Source organism: Peromyscus californicus, unplaced genomic scaffold (genome assembly GCF_007827085.1).
Source record: "Peromyscus californicus insignis strain IS unplaced genomic scaffold, ASM782708v3 Scaffold_8__1_contigs__length_139910024, whole genome shotgun sequence".
NCBI classification, from domain to species: Eukaryota; Metazoa; Chordata; class Mammalia; order Rodentia; family Cricetidae; genus Peromyscus; species Peromyscus californicus.
Window position 1 is genome coordinate 66,697,258 of NW_026294606.1, and position 16,460 is coordinate 66,713,717.

Consider the following 16,460-nt stretch of genomic DNA (forward strand, 5'->3'; position numbering starts at 1 on the left):
GCAGATTCTAAGTGCAAGACTCCCACACAGACACGCACAGCCATCCATTAATCTTTATTGAGCACCCACTGGCAGCATAGCCCTAGCCTGGGCTCTTACAGGCAAACAAATATTTAGTCATAAGAATGACTTCCAAATCTAGCAACACCTAAATAGAAATAGCATTTCTTATAATAAGGAGAAATCACAAATTAATAGGTCCAAGCTAGAAAAGCAGGCATAAGAAATTTTTTTTTTAAATTGGGACTAGATCAGCTATTTACCTTGAATGTCTGAGTCTCCAAATTGTGTTTCACAGCATATGCTCTTTTGACTGAAAAATATTAAGTTTATAGCTTTAGAGGGTCTGTTTGGAAGTACGTGAGGAAACAGTATATTCTTACAGTTTGAGAACTAGACAGTTCTTAATTTGTTCCCTGGACATCTTCATTCTGTGGCTGTGAAGGATGCTTAGTGGCTCTGAGTTTCAACTCTTTTTCCATAAAATGGGAATAACACTAATATCTAAATCACAGAGTTGTGGAGATCGAAGAATCAACACAGATAATCCCAATGGTACCCAATTTGTGAGAGCTCAACAAATATCAGTTTGCATACTGTGTACTGTAGGGATGCTGAGCAGTACATGTGTCTATAAATTGGATGGTAGGACACACAGCGTGGGGTGGAATTTACATGCAACTTAAGAGAAATGGCATATAATGGACAATTGGTGTTACAGACTTAGATAAAACTTAGAAAGAACATGAAAATTCTCCAGCAGAGTTGTCATGTGCCATCTTCTATCATGTAAGACAGTGGTTCTCAACATATGGGTTGTAACCCCTTAGTGGTCTAACAACCCTTTCCCAGGGGTCACAGATCAGATATCCTGCGTATCAGATATTTGCATTACAATTCATAACAGTAGCAAAATTACAGTTATGAAGTAGCGATGAAAATAATTTTATGATTGGAGGTCACCACAGCATGAGGAACTGTATTAAAGGATCACAGCACTAGGAAGGTTGAGAACCACTGATCTAAGACAAAGCAAGGCAAAACTCAAAATGAGAATGACTTCTCCAAGGTTAGAAAAAGAAAGTTTCACATCAAGGTTATTTAGATTCATTGCAGATTTCAGATGGAGGATCGAAGAGGATGCACTTTTTCCCTGTAGGAAGGCCCTGTCGGAAGCTGACAAGTCATGATCATACTTTAAAATCATTGAGGTAGTTATTTGGAAACCACTGTTTATGATCATTCTCAAATAAGGAAACGTGCTAGCTGGTGTTGCTTATACATTAGTCAGGAGATCAATCACTTTGAAGGACTTCTAAGTCAGCACCATATCATCAGATTGAGAATTTTTAATACACAGGAGAATGAGTTGGAAAGGTAGTTTGACAGATCAGTTGTGACCAAACTAGTGAATGGGTGACTGGAGGTAGTAACCAGCTCATTACAGAAGACTAGGCTATAACACATTTATTCAAACTGATCTCAGATTCTAACCACATTAATAAAAGGATACAGTCTCCAGGATGAGTATGATGTTTTGTGCTTGTCACGAATATAGTGCTTGGTCCCTATCACCCTGCTGATGTAGAATGAAGGGCAAGTTATCAAGGATTGAAGTATGAACCAGTCCTCTGTGATTTCTGGTTTTCATTGTCAACCTGGCTAGAATTAAAATCACCCAGAGTATGGTAAGGCACATCTCTGGGTGTATCTGTGTTTTCAGAAAGAATCGCTGAGTGAAGAGACCAACCCTGAACATAGGTGGCCCCATCTCAGGCATTAGGAACCCAAAAGTAATAAAGGTGGCAAAAGGCTAAAGCCGGTGTATTGCCTACATTTTCCTGTCTTCTGCCCCCTGGCTCAATGGGATGTGAACAGCATCTGTTGCACATTTCCACGGCTATGAACAGAGCTGTTCTGCCACGCCTTCCCTGATATGCTGGGCTGAAACCAAGATGCAAATTAAATAACTCTTCCCCTTTTGTTATGCTCAGGTATTTTGATTTCAGCCATTCAGAAGAAACTAATGCACTCTCTTAAGCCATGGTCACATGAACACAGTCATCCAAAGGTGAGGGGTAGAGTCAAGAAAGTAAAATTAGCTAATGCTCCAGCAGAAAAGACAAACTGTGCATCCACAGACTGGTCTAGTGGGAGGTAGTGATGAACATTGTAGCAGTCTTATTGTTTTGTTTAATGATCCAGGGATGCCAGACATTTTGAAGAGGGCGGTCATAAAAGGCTTTCAACAGAGCTACATCATGAGAAGAGCAGCTAATATTCTAGAATCTGGTCCTAAAAGTGGTCAACCCAGAGTAGTCGGGAACTCTGGTGGTAGATGTACTCAGTTTCACACCTACATGAGTGTAACCTCAGAACAATGCATGTTCTGATGTAAACAACATGGCCTGTGAACAAATGACATGCTTTGGAGTACCCATGTGCCAAGTAGACATAATAGCTTTTCCTAATGCAGGGAGAGTTCTCAGCTATATACAAGTGGTCTACTTTTAAACCTTAATCTTAAAACATAAATTGCCAAGGTATTTTAGAATTTTAATAAGCTGCAGAGAAAAAAAGTGACCCACTGTAAGTAGCTCTGCTTTCAAGATCAATAGTTTTAACTTTACTGTGATGTCTGCCATTGAAAGTTATGCAGTTCATAATTAAATTAATTAATGAAGAACTTTATTTTAGGCTCTCAATCATGGGGAAAGTCCATAAGAATTATACTTAAATCACAACTTTGTGTTTTGCTTTGCTTTTTTTTTTCTTTTAGCTCAAAAGTCAAATGGAAAAAAAAATTCCCATTGATCAGTATCCACAGAAGCAAATGGTTCTCATTCAGACCCTTCAAACAAGATGTCTGCAGCTTAGGTATCTAGTATGAGCCTTGTCTAGTATGCAAATGGTACCAGGTGTTTCTGTCTGTTTTTGAATATGTATCTGTGTGGTATCTGTGCATCTGTACATTTTTGCATGTATGTGGGCACATGCGTGAACATGTTCATATGCACCTGTGTGTGCATGTGTTGGATGCCAGAAGCTGATGTTTATAGCGCTCTACCTTATATTTTGAGTCAGAGTTTCTGACTGAGCTTGCTATTTTGGCTAATCAATCTAGCCAGCCTATTTAGGGGACTCCTTGTCTCTGCTTCCTTTGTCCTGGGATTATAGGTGGGCCACCATGCCCATTCAGTTTTTGTGTGGGTTTGGGGGATTCGAACTAAGGTTCCTAACGCTTGCATAATAAACAGTTAACCCAATCTCCCAATCCCTATTTTTGCCTTTTCTAGCTTGCTATTTCTATGTCTGAACCATTCGTGTGAAACAGCAACTTCCCAAGGGAAGAAGCAGAAGTTTGTGTTATCAATCGATACTTTTGTGAAAAACTATTAAAATCATCTATTAAATTAGGGATTGCCTAAACATGTCTATTACACAGTAGCTTCTATTATGTGTGTATTTATATATGTCTCCCATTATATATTATCTAATCATGCAAATCAATATGTAAACATTTATGCATTTATGTATATATAGATATATATACATACTTTTTTTACAGTTAATCTTATGTGTTTTTTATAAATGGACAGAAAGGAATGTAAGGAAAGTCAATACTGAATATCTAGGGGGGTGTCTCTTGTTTGAAATCCCATAATTTGGGCATATCTCCCCTAGAAATGAGCATACCTGCTGCCATGACAACACAGACCACTGACTAGCCCTTCCTTTCCATTGTCCCACAGCCAAGTATGGTGTCCATATATCTCTTGGTTTAAAGTCCTGGAATAGAATAAAGGGTGGGGGGAAGGACCAATTAAAAGGAATTTTACAGCCGGGCGGTGGTGGCACACGCCTTTAATCCCAGCACTCGGGAGGCAGAGCCAGGCAGATCTCTGTGAGTTCGAGGCCAGCCTGGGCTACCAAGTGAGTTCCAGGAAAGGCGCAAAGCTACACAGAGAAACCCTGTCTCGAAAAACCAAAAAAAAAAAAAAAAAAAAAAAAAAAAAAAAAAAAAAAGGAATTTTACAAAAAGTATGTTTCTCAGGGAAAAAAAATTCATGTTGAATCTGGACTACATGTTGGCTTTTCCTTCAGAAATTCTAACTGGCTCAGAGGCCATAACCTAATGCTTTATCCAGCATTTGACTGCACTGGTGAAAATGAGTTCTCTGGATAAATCAGTTCTATTATTTTCTCATTAATCCATTTCATTTAATTCAATTCAATTCAGTATAAAACACGTGAGAAGAGAACTAAACACGGTCCGTGTCACCCTCCAGCCATCTTTTCTCCTCGCCTTCAGCAATTGCTCAACGCCTATGACCACACTCCAAAATTAGGACTTGCTGGTTGTCCTTGAGGTCAGGGACTCTAATTCCCTAAGCTCCAGTGACTGGTGCAAAGCTTCTTTACATTCCCAGGCTTGATTTGCATAACTGGGCCTGTCTTCTGCATCATTGGCCAATTCTCAGTTAATCATTCCTGAAATAGCCTCTCTATCTCCAGGCTTTCCTGAGTTCCCTTTCACACCTTCCTCTCCCTTCTCTTCCTCTGGACACCCGTTTAATCTCCTGTTGCCCTGAGCTCCTTCCCTCCCTGCACCTTCCCTTGGATTTCTCAGGCACACTGTGGCTCCTCTTCCAACACCCACCTCGCTGCACTTTGTTCTAAGCCTATTCCTCTGCCCCTGCTATCATACCAGGTCTTTTCATCTCTGGCTTCCTGCCATGTTTTGTCACTTGGTGTTGTTATAAAGGAATGCCACATACTAGATAATATAGAGAGAAGAGAAATGTATTTAATCACAGCTCTAAAGGCTGGAAGTCAGAGGCATAATGCTGCCATCTGTTTGGCATCCAGTGAAGGTCTTCCTGCACCACTACCCCATGGTAGAAGACAAAAGAGAAAAAAGAAGGAAGCCAAGTTCAGACTTTTAGGAAGGGAGGAAGGGAGGGAGGGGGGAGGGAGGGAGTTAATATAGTTGGCAGATTTATTCCTATGCCATGCCTATAATAGCTGAACCTGTTAATTACTACAGCTATGGATGTGTTACTTACTACTTGTATTTTGTTTTTTTGTTTTTGTTTTTGTTTTTTAAATCTTTGAGTGAATAAGAAGTTAACTAGTCATACCAAAATATCCAATTTTTAAAACAGAAAGGAAGGACTGGGGAAATGGCTCCGTGGGTAAGTGATTGTTAGGGAAGCCTAAGGATTTGAGTCCAAACACTGAGGTATTGGACAAAAGTGTGTGCTGTGTTACACACCGAGGCTTCCAACGCCACCAGGACAAATGAAGAGGTGTTGGAGAGGCAGGAAAGAGGGAGGAGTGAAGAGGTTTTTGTTGTTGTTTTGTTTTGGTTCTTTTTTTGTTTTGTTTTTCTCTTTGCGTTTGTTTGTTTGCTTGCTTGCTTTGTTTTGTTTTGATTTTTTAAATTTTCATTTGGGGGCTGCTGCAGGGGGGAGGGGGAAATATGGAGGGCCTGGGAGGTGAGCAGAATTGGGATGCATGATGTGAAATTCCCAAAGATTCAATAAAGAAGTTATGTTAAAAGAAAATAAAGGTGACCTGGTACTATGTTAACTTCAACACTGGAGGAAGGGATGGAGGAGGTAGATTGCTGGAGCTCCTTAGCTGGTTAACTAGCCAGTTAGTGAATTCCAGCTTCCATGAGACACCTTGTCTCAAAAACATTAAGATGGCATGGTTGGGAGTTTCTTTTATTTAAAAAATATTTGATTATTTTATGTGCATGAGTGTTTTGCACACATGTGTGTCTATGAACCACACATGTGCCTGGTGCCCAAAAAGGACAGAAAAGGGCATCGATCCCCTGGAGCTATAGTTACAGGTGATTGTGAGCCACCGTGTGGGTGTTGGGAATTGAACTCAGGTCCTCTGGAAGAGCAATAAAAGTTCTAAACTGCTGAGGCATCTCTCTAGGCCCCAGGATGTTTAGTTTCAATAGTCAACTTGGTATATTCTAGAATTAGAGTGTCAATGAGGAATTGTCTGAATTGTGTGGGCCTGTGGGCATGCCTATGAGAGATTTTCTTAACTAGGTTAATTAAGGTGATAAAACTCACTCTGAATATGGATAGCACTCTTTTAAAGGCTGGGCCTAGGACTGAATGAAAAGGAGAGAGCCAGCTGAGCACAGGCATATCTGCATCCATTCTCTCTGCTCCGGACTGCAGGTATGACCAGCCACCTCAAGTCCCTGCCACCTTGAATTTTCTATTAAGGCGACTGCAACTTGGAATAAACTCCTAAAATAAATTAAATAAAATAAACACGTTCCCTATCTTGCTTTCACCAGGGTGTCTTATCATTGGAAGAAGAAAGGGAACTAAAACAGTGGAGAGTGAGAGAGGACACTTGCCATCAGCCTCAGGCCTCCATAGGCATGCACACACACCGTCAAGAGCATACACATACTTCTCTCCCTCTCTCTCACTCTCCTTGCCCCCCAGCCCCCGCCACACACAAATGGTGTCATCTTTTATTTGGTATCGATATTCCTAAACACATAACCACTCAGTTACCAAAAGCCCTAACAACTGTAGGCAGACCTGCGCATTTGTAAGCACAGATCTACTCACTACAAATATGAATGTCACATCCCCCTCTTCACATTTTGATTTGTTATTTATAATTAGAGCATTTATTTCAACCCCAGTAACTTCTGCCAGTCTATAATACATTGTCACCTAAGTACTCACCAGCTCCAGACACACAGACAATGCATTCAAGGTAAGATAGCACAGCACACTTGAGACCGTCAATGAATTTTCTGAAGTTTTAAGCACAGAGTGTAGTTTGAATGTTAATGAGTTTCAGCTCTTCTTAAATCCACACAAATATAGAAATACATATTGTACGATGCAAATGAACTTGAAGTGGCTTTCAGTGGATGATAATACCATCCCTGGGATGGCTGCATTAATACCCACGGACAGAAACCACTCAAAAGGTACCACTTTCCCACCCATGAAAGAGAACAGGCAAGCTGCTCTTCCCAAGCAATAAAGAGGACATAATTCAGCTGCAGAAATAAATACTCTTCCATGACACAAAGAGAATGGAACTGGAGAGATAAAAATGAGAGGATAAATACAGGTGGTTTGCTAGTGAAAAGGGAATCTCAATGAGAGAAAAATGATTGGCCCATTTCCTTTCCTTGAGTGCTTCCCATACCAGCCTTCTTGGAATAACCCAAGTTTTAAATATGGCGGTGCATTTAAGTTCAGCCTTCAAATAGCCTTGTCATCAGGGAACGATTTTGAAGCACTGTGGGAATAGCTAAAGAACTGGATTCTCTTGGAAGCAACAATTACCTCTTTGTCAGTGCAATTAGAAATGACCAGTGGGCAACGGGGAGAGGAATGGTGAGGATCGACTGTATGTGCTGTGACTGCTGCTTCCTTCTACCTGGTGGGAACGCGCTGTTAGCCTCACTCGGGGCTCAGCTGGCATGCTGAAGCCGCCTCTCATCCTCACCAGAAACTTGATGGATGCATGCCATCACCACAGACCCCGGGTGTGGCACAACTCCAAATTAAAACCTGCACTCTTGCGTTGTCCAGGAGATTCATTTGAGGCTGTTCCCCCCTCCACGTACTCCATCCTCTGTTTCCTGACTATTAACTCTGAAATCATTGGCAACTTAATTTTGTAACCACAGAAGTGACTATTTTGACTATTCACTTGTGAAACTTTTTTAAAATTTAGCATAGAAGAGACTTTAATTGAAACTGAGTTTCTTGAAATGAAGTGGCCTCTTTGTGGAAGATGGAGTATTTTAAAGGGATTTCAGGTCTTTGTGTGGCATTTACCTGCAATCACAGAGCTTGGGGTTAGGGGATGATTGAGGTGTATATACACTGACTCAAATAGAATGGGTGAGATTGAAATTGGAAAACTCCTTTTAGATGAACTGTTCATGAAAGTGGAAAATTACAGGATTTGTCTCAGTAACATAATATTTGGAGCTATGAGAAGACACTTTCATATTTTATCTTGGCAGTAAGAGCTTGTTACAGAAAATAAGATGGCTGGTTTAAAGAGAGGGTCTCAAGTTTGAAAGCTATTTGTTTTGTTTTGTTTTCCTTAATGCTAAAGTAGGAAAATTACCTTTTAAAATTATTAAGAAGGCTAAGTAAGGTAAGGATCCAGAAAGTAGGGAACCACACCCTCTCCAGTTCTCAGATTGCTCTTTTGGATGGGACAAACTTGTTTAAGGGGCTAGGGTACTTTGAACAAAGCAGATCTCTCTCTCTCTCTCTCTCTCTCTCTCTCTCTCTCTCTCTCTCTCTCTCTCTCTCTCTCTTTCTCTCCTCTGTCTGGTACCAGCATCTGTGCACCCAAGAAGTCTTCAGAACAACTTTTTAATGAGGAAAGAGAAAGGTATGTGCTGCTCGTGCCTGCTAAAAGTAAAGATCAAAGCATATTCAACAGTTATTGTTCATCGGAACATTCTGGACCAACTAATACACATTTAGCCGCAACAGAGGAGCCTGCGAAGGTAGTCCAGTCACAGTGACTCTTCCTTGGGAAGACCCTGGGATGGGAAACCTGGGGCCCTCTGTCCCTAAGACTCTGTCGCCTTTTCTTCAGTCCCATCTGGCCAGGTACTTCCTCATCTCCACAGGGGCCAGTCACGTTGGGTTCTCTTCTTGACCTTCAAAATTTGACTATAAGAGTCATGGGCTAGCCATTAACTCTAACATTTGGGAGGCAGAGACAGGAGGGTCTCTGTGAGTTTAAGACTAGCCTGTTCTCTGCACTGCAAGTGCCAGGCCAGCCATCGCTACAAAGTGAGACCATGTCTTTAAAATAAAATAATAAATAAAGATATGGACCATTGGCAGGTCCAAAGAGAAATGACCACAGAGGCCTTCTACTGAAGCTCTGGAAGCTCTCACAGTCCTTCAGATCCTGTGGGATATGGCAATGGGGCCCACCACCACTTTCTTAGCTCATGTCCTTTCTTATTATACTACCTTAAATGGTTTTATGTTACTTACAAATGTAGACCCTAACAATAGAGCCATGATGGGGCTTTAACAGCTTTATGGGGATGTTTATGCTTTCTTCTAAACCTGCGAAGTGCTGTCTACTAGAATTTTCTAGAAGACATGATGGGAATGTTTTGCACTTGTTGTGACCATTAAGGTAGCTTCTAGTCACAAAAGACTGCTGCACACTTCACATATAACTGGTGCAAACAGGAAAACGAATCTATCATTTTACTTCATTTAATTATGTTAAATTTAACTAGGTAACTAGTGGCTCTGTGTTCAGAGGTGTGCTGTGTTCGGATGGTAAGGTTTCTTTTTCTCAGGGAAGGATAAAATAAGAAAGAAATGCTCACACACTGAAACAGTGAGTCACTAGTTGTCTTGAGCAAAAGCTCATGGAACGAGGATCCAGAAGGCCTCCTGGAAACGCCCCATGCTCGGAAGTGGCCACGGGCAAAACAGTATATCATTTAGCTGAGAGCTTTATAAGAAAGTGTCACACACAAGGTAGCTTAAGGGAACTTGGTTTTCTCATAGTTATAAAAGCTAGAAGTCTGACACCCAAATAACAGCAGATTGGTTTGTGTCCATCTTTCTCCTTGGCTTGTAAGTGGTTGTTGTGATAGTTTAAATCCGCCAAGGCCCATGTGCTGAAAGCTTAGTCCTCAGCTTGGTACCATTGAGAAGTAATGGAAATTTTTATGATGTGGGTTGTGATGGGAGGTTTACAATCTTGGGAGCATACCAAAAGAGGAGGAAGTTGTAAGATCCTGCTCCCCACCCCCTTTCCTGGTCTTGGCCATAAGGTGAACACCATTTTGCTCCATCACGAAGGATGTGATGGTTTGGATAAGATGAGATGCTCCCCCATAGTCTCTGGCATTTGAACATTTGGTCCCCAGGTGATGGCACTGTTTAGGTGGTTTAGGAGGTGTGGCCTTATTGGAGGAAGAACATCGCTGGAGGTGGGCTTTCAGAGTAAAAAGAATGGTATCACCTTCCAGTGTGCTCTCTCTGATTGACACTTGTGGTTCAAGATATGAGTCTCCAGTTTTCACTCGGTCCACTATGCTGCTGCTTGCTGCCACACTTCCCTGCCACGATGGGCTTTTATTCTTCTGGAACCAGATGTCAATTAAAGCCCTTTTTCTATAAGTTGCATTGGTCATAGTGTTTTATCACAGCAACGGAAAAGTTACTAACACAGTGGGTGTGTATCTCTTTTCCCATGATATGCTACCTCATCATATACCTAAAGTAATAGGGCCCATCAATTATGGTCTTGAACTTCCGAAATTATGAGCCAAAATAAGTCTTGTCATTTTATAAGATGGCCATCTCAGTTATTTTGTCATAGTAAAGGAAAGCTAACACATCTTTCTCTTCCTTGTGTCTTCCCATAGTCTCCCTCTATGTCAGTATCCTAATCTCTCCTTTTCCAAACTACCAGACCCGTCAGATTATAGCCCACCCATAAGGAATCATTGATTCTTAGCTCCTTTAAGTACAGTCATAGTTGAAGAACTGGATTAGAGTTTCAACATATGGATTTGTGGGGACAGAATACAACTGAGCTAAAAGAAACAGTGGCTTAGACATGGAAATGCCTGAGAGAGGAAGGCAAAGAAGAATGTTCTAGTTGCTAGCACAGCTAGACACGTACCATCCACTGAGACCAGAGCATTCAATCAGAATTTCCAATCCAAGTTTGCAGCACCTCATGCATTTTAATTGCAGCGTCAGATGAGCTGTAGATGTGACATAGCTCTCTTCCAGGTTACCATGTCCAGGGAGTTTAATGAGTGTGACTTATTGCTTGTAACTAAGAGATTTCAATGGTGATTTTGGCTCTTTCAGATTCTTCCTTTGAAATTATTTCTACTTTGTCTTTTTCTCCTTCGAAATGGTTTCTAGAGCATGGCTTTATGGCTACATGGCAGGACCTTCATAATAGCTTCCAGCCTCTTTGGTTTCCTGACCCCCAGCTTGTGCCAGTTCTCATCTTACATACCAAATTGAGATTCCTCACCCCAAGAGATGGTAGTCATCACTCCTCCCACTTTCTAGAGATTTTAAAGGCCCCATCATCTCAGAGTCTCAAAATAAATCTCTAATTCATAATGTCACACCAATTATACTTTATGCCTACTTAAGACTTAATTTCTATTATCACTGAAAATTCTGTTCCTTCCATGACACATCTCACGTGTTTCCAGGCATGGTTCCTTCCTCGTGTCACCCCTACTGAGCATGCTTGCAGAGGCCACCTGCTCTGAAGATTTACTCTTTAAAAAAAAAAAATACAAACTTTCATTTAAAAGTTGTGCTTCCCCAGAAACATCTTCTCTGTCCATTCTGTCTGGAACTGATCTGGTGTGGGCCTACAACCCCAGCTACTCAGAAGGCTGAGTTCAAGATCAGCCTGGGAAACTTAGTTATCTGTTGTCTAAAAAAAAAACAAAAAACAGAGGCAGCAAGATGAGTCAGTGGACACAGGAGCCTGCCATTGAGCCCAGTGACTTGAGTTCAATCCCAAGGCCCCACATGGTAGAAGGAAAGACAAAAATCCAAAAGTTGCCCTCCATTGTTGCACACACACACACACACACACACACACACACACACACACACACACTAAGGGAAAAAAGGGTGTGTTCCTGTTATATCTTCCTTTTTGGTAGTGTTACTGGCTGTACTGAATTTTCATATGTTGAAGCCTTAATTCCAGTCCCTGCAAATGTTTCCTTATTTATAGATTCTTTAGAAAAATCATTAAGCTAGAATAGGTCATTTTGATGGATCCCAATACAGTATTACCAGTGTGCTTATGAAGCAAAAAGATTAGGGGACAGAGATATACTGGGGAATTGAAGGAAACACATCTTAAAGATCTGACCTTATAGACTCCAAAAGAAAGATCTAAAATAGATCCTTCTCTATAGTCCCAGAAGAATTCCACAGGGCTGACACCCTGATCTTAGACTTTCTGCTTCTAAAACTAAGAAAACCAACTTCTGTTGTTTTTAAACCGCATGATCCACTTTGTTATGGCAACTGTAGGCATACAACACAGGTGAGTGTGAATCAGTATTTCTTTCTCTGTATGTCTAGTTCCCCTGCAGGCAGACAATTAGTTCCTTTAAAGCTATATCTCATGGGTAGAGCAGTACCTGTCACATGATAGGCATTCAATGTTTAGGATGCCATTCTAATGTTCTTGGCTCTGTTAATGCTAATTCTTCAGTATAATAATTTTGACAGTTTGTTTGCATATAAAATTTGCAGTCCAGAATCCAGCCTTTGCTGGTAATGAAGGTAGCACTTCGGTCTCTCTTGCCTTTTCTTATTTCTCAGTTGGCTCCAAACTTGATCAAGGAGGAAGGATGCTGGGTATTAGCGCTTTTGATTTCCGATATCACTTTGCATCTTGGAAGTGGTAGGGACTCTGCAAACACTTTACTAAAGAAGATTTTATTTACCTGTTTGCTGAAATTTTCCTGATGCATTTTTAAAGCTTTATCTGTTCCTTGAAGATTTCATACACGTGTATGGTTACTTTTACTTCCCACTCTCTCGTATCTGCCTCACATCTCTATCAAGCCACCTCCTCTATATAGCTCCATCTTCCACATTCACGTCTTTTTGTTTTCTCTTTGTGACTCACTGAATTTAACCCTCTGTGTGAACCTGGGTATGGGACTGTCTAATGGAGCCTGGAGGGCTCACTGGTGGATACTCATGACTTTCCCTCCCTCAAAACCCACCAGTGAGCCTTTTTTAGTTTACCGGGCAGGGTAGGGTCCATGAGCCTCTCCTTCATCCCAACTGGCTATTGACAGGTTCAGTCTGGTGCAGGATCAGTGCCGGGAACCACAGGTGCCGTGTGTTCTGATTGCATAATGCATATTGTGATCTCCAGCTGGAATCCAGGTCTCTAAAGAGCAGGGATTTTCCTAAATGATTGAAATTCTGCCCTCTTGTAGTAAAGGTTTAATAAATTTGCCCATGTGCACATTCTGTGGCACTTTGGTGGAATATGGAGGTAGCTCCTGACAATTCCCCTTTTTTGAGATTCCTCTCCCTGCTTCCACGACTCCTCCACAGTACAAAGACCACCAGCGTGGAAGTAGTGACTCGGTACAGGATGTTTTTGCCTCCTCCTTTTGGTTGTATTCCCGGACACAGATGAACATTATACTTTGCAAAGTACTTCTTCTGGCAGTGTGGATTGTGACTGAGAGACTCGTGACAGCATTTTTTCTGCTGCAAGATTTATATCTGGTGAATCTAGCCAATGGACAGAGACAATCAATGCCCATGTTATGGAAAAGAGAAAGAAGACAATTGGTAGAAAAAGAGTGGGTGTGGCCAGGCTGCTGGAAGCAGCCCGAGGGCTTTCTAGAAGTTTCCTGGAGCCAATATCCATTCCCACTCCTTCCTTTCCACTTCACAGCCCTGTGTCCTTGCCTCGAATTTCCCCTTCTTTGCTTAAATTTGGTTGATTGTATTTAATTTCTAAAAACTAAACAAAATTAACATGAAAACAAAACAGACAAAAACCAGACGCAAAGCCATAGCTTTTCCCACTTCTTGGTGTTTTTTTGTTTGTTTGTTTTTGGTTTTCTTAGAAATTGTGGTGATTTCCTTTTGAAAAAGAAACATCGAAGCCTTACCCCAAGTCTCCTTTCTCAGATCACCAATTAAAGCCTGTTTACTTTGAGATAATTGAGGAGCCATCTCCTGCATTAGGTAATCTACAGCTTTGGACAGCATTTCTTTGCGATTCTTTCCAAATGGAAGGTTCTACACCTGTGCTCCAAACTCTACCAGGAGCACTCAACGCTTGCAAAGCTCTCTCTTCTAAATTGCCTCCTAAATTCTCACTGTTTTCAGGATCACTTTTCTCGACTGTCCCAGCTGAGATGAACTCAGGTGGTTTCCCTACAGTTCCAGGATGCTAAATCTGAAACAGAGGTCTTTATGGGAAGAAGGCATCCATCCTTTCCCCACATTTAAAGCAACCTTTCTCAAGAAGAGATGTTGGTGGGGGAAAAAATAGCATACCCGTGCTGTATGAAGTTTAGTCATGGCTTCTATGTGCTGCATTTGACTACATCTACCATAGCCACCTCTGTCTGACTATCAAGATGAAGTCAGATGGCCGCAGAGCCCAGGTCTCATTGGAGGTGGCAAGAGATAGTCAGTGTGGAATTGATGAGACCGGAGCTTCAAAAAGGAAGAGACTGATAATGAAAATGGATACTCCACATAGCAATGAGAAACGGTGTGAAGAGCCTATAAGCAGGGCCAATATATCACCTACTCTGTGGATGAGTTATATTAACTGAAAACTTGGAAAAATCAAGGAGAGAGAGAAAAAAAGAAAGATTCCAGGCTAAGGGAGCGACTTGCACAAGACTTCCCACTGTGAAGGAGATAGGATGGCCCCAGAGTCAAAAGGAATGTCCAAGTGACTGGCACAGAGCAGGGCCAGGGGCTGATGAGGTTCTAGAGGCAGGCAAATGGGTGACTCCTGTACACTCTATGTGCAGACAGCAAAGATCTTTTATCTTGTTCACGTATGATTTATCTTTAAAAAAAAAAATAAAAATAAAAACTTGAATACATTGTTGCAAGGTTGCTGTGGGATGTTCTGTATGGCAAATGTGTTGCTGATTGGTCAATAAATAAAACACTGATTGGCCAGTGGCCAGGCAGGAAGTATAGGTGGGACAAGGAGAAGAATAAAGCTGGGAAGTGGAAGGCTGAGTCAGAGACACTGCCAGCCGCCATGATGAGAAACAGTATGTGAAGATGCCGGTAAGCCATGAGCCATGTGGCAAGGTATAGATTAATGGAAATGGATTAATTTAAGCTGTAAGAACAGTTAGCAAGAAGCCTGCAACGGTCATACAGTTTGTAACCAATATAAGTCTCTGTGTTTACTTGGTTGGGTCTGAGAGGCTGTGGGACTGGCGGGTGACAGAGATTTGTCCTAACTGTGGGCCAGGCAGGAAAACTCTAGCTACAGTGTCTTGCAAGCACGAGGACATTAGTTCAACCAGTCCAACAAAGAAAAAAAAAGAAAAAGCTGTGTGTGGTGGCATGTACTTGTAATCCCAGGCAGGGATCTCTGAGGCTCCATGGCCATCGGCACAGTCTAGTTGTCACATTCTGGGCTAGTGAGAGAACCTGCCTCCCAGTCCCCCCAAAATGATGAATGTGTGACAGTTGAAAAATGCCACTTAAGGTTGTCTTTTGTCCTCTACACACAGATGCTCTTGTGTGTATGTGTATATGTGCACTTACACATGCACAAACATACACACACACACACACAAGCACACATTTATGTGCACACATAAGTTAAAAGACCAGTTTTCTAAATAGTTTACACAACAAAATAGGACAGAAAGCATAGACTGCCCATATACTTCTTGTTCCTCACATAATTTCCCTGTTACTAACATCTTGCCATTTGTGTGTTACATTTGTTATAGTATCAACATTGGTGAATCATTACACTAATTGGACTAAGTAGGCTGTGGTGTGTGTGTGTGTGTGTGTGTGTGTGTGTGTGTGTGTGTGAAAACAATAATAGTTCAAGAAGAGAACATAAATTTGAGAGGGGGATGTGATGGAGGGGACCTGGGAGGAGTTGGGGATAGAAGGTTAGAAATTATGCAAATACAGTGTTCTCATTACAGAAGTCTCAAAAAAATGGTTCATGAATAAAAAAACAAATAAAAATATGAGGTCCTACTGGAGTAGGAAGAGATCCTGATTCAACTTGACTAGTTGCTGTACAAAAAAAAAGGGTAAATGTGAACAGAGGAAGATGATTAAGTAAGCCTGAAGGTCACCTCAAGCCAACCACAGAGTTAGAACAGACCCCTCACTTAGAGCTTCAGTAGCAAGCAACCCAGCTGACAGTTATATTTCAGGCCTTGAAATCAGCAGAAAATCAAGTTTAGGTCAGTCTTTGTGGTGGTCTGTGACAGTCTGTGAAGTGGTCTGTGACAGTCTGTGAGGTGGTCTATGACAGTCTGTGAGGTGGTCTATGACAGTCTGTGAAGTGGTCTGTGACAGTCTGTGAGGTGATCTGTGACAGTCTGTGAGGTGGTCTGTGACAGTCTGTGAGGTGGTCTTGACAGTCTGTGAGGTGGTCTGTGACAGTCTGTGAGGTGGTCTGTGACAGTCTGTGAGGTGGTCTGTGACAGTCTGTGAGGTGGTCTTGACAGTCTGTGAGGTGGTCTGTGACAGTCTGTGTAGTGGTCTGTGACAGCCTGTGTGGTGGTGGCACAGGACCTGGGGAAGACTGCATACAACCTGGCAGGGAGGGAGTGGTATGGGTTGTTAGAATGCAGGAATCTGCGCTGGCACTGGCACAGGCAGATTGCACGGGCTGATCACAGATCCTGTGGGTGGCAT

At 41.8% G+C, this 16,460-nt stretch overlaps 1 long non-coding RNA gene across 1 annotated transcript in view; it reads left to right on the plus strand.

Moving 5' to 3' along the window:
* Window positions 1–16,460, plus strand: part of LOC128102890 (uncharacterized) — a 92,935-nt gene that overhangs the window by 2,398 nt on the left and 74,077 nt on the right. The window contains exon 2 of the long non-coding RNA XR_008215588.1: window positions 2,780–2,877. This is a non-coding gene — a long non-coding RNA (uncharacterized LOC128102890). The remainder of the gene's footprint in view (window positions 1–2,779; window positions 2,878–16,460) is intronic.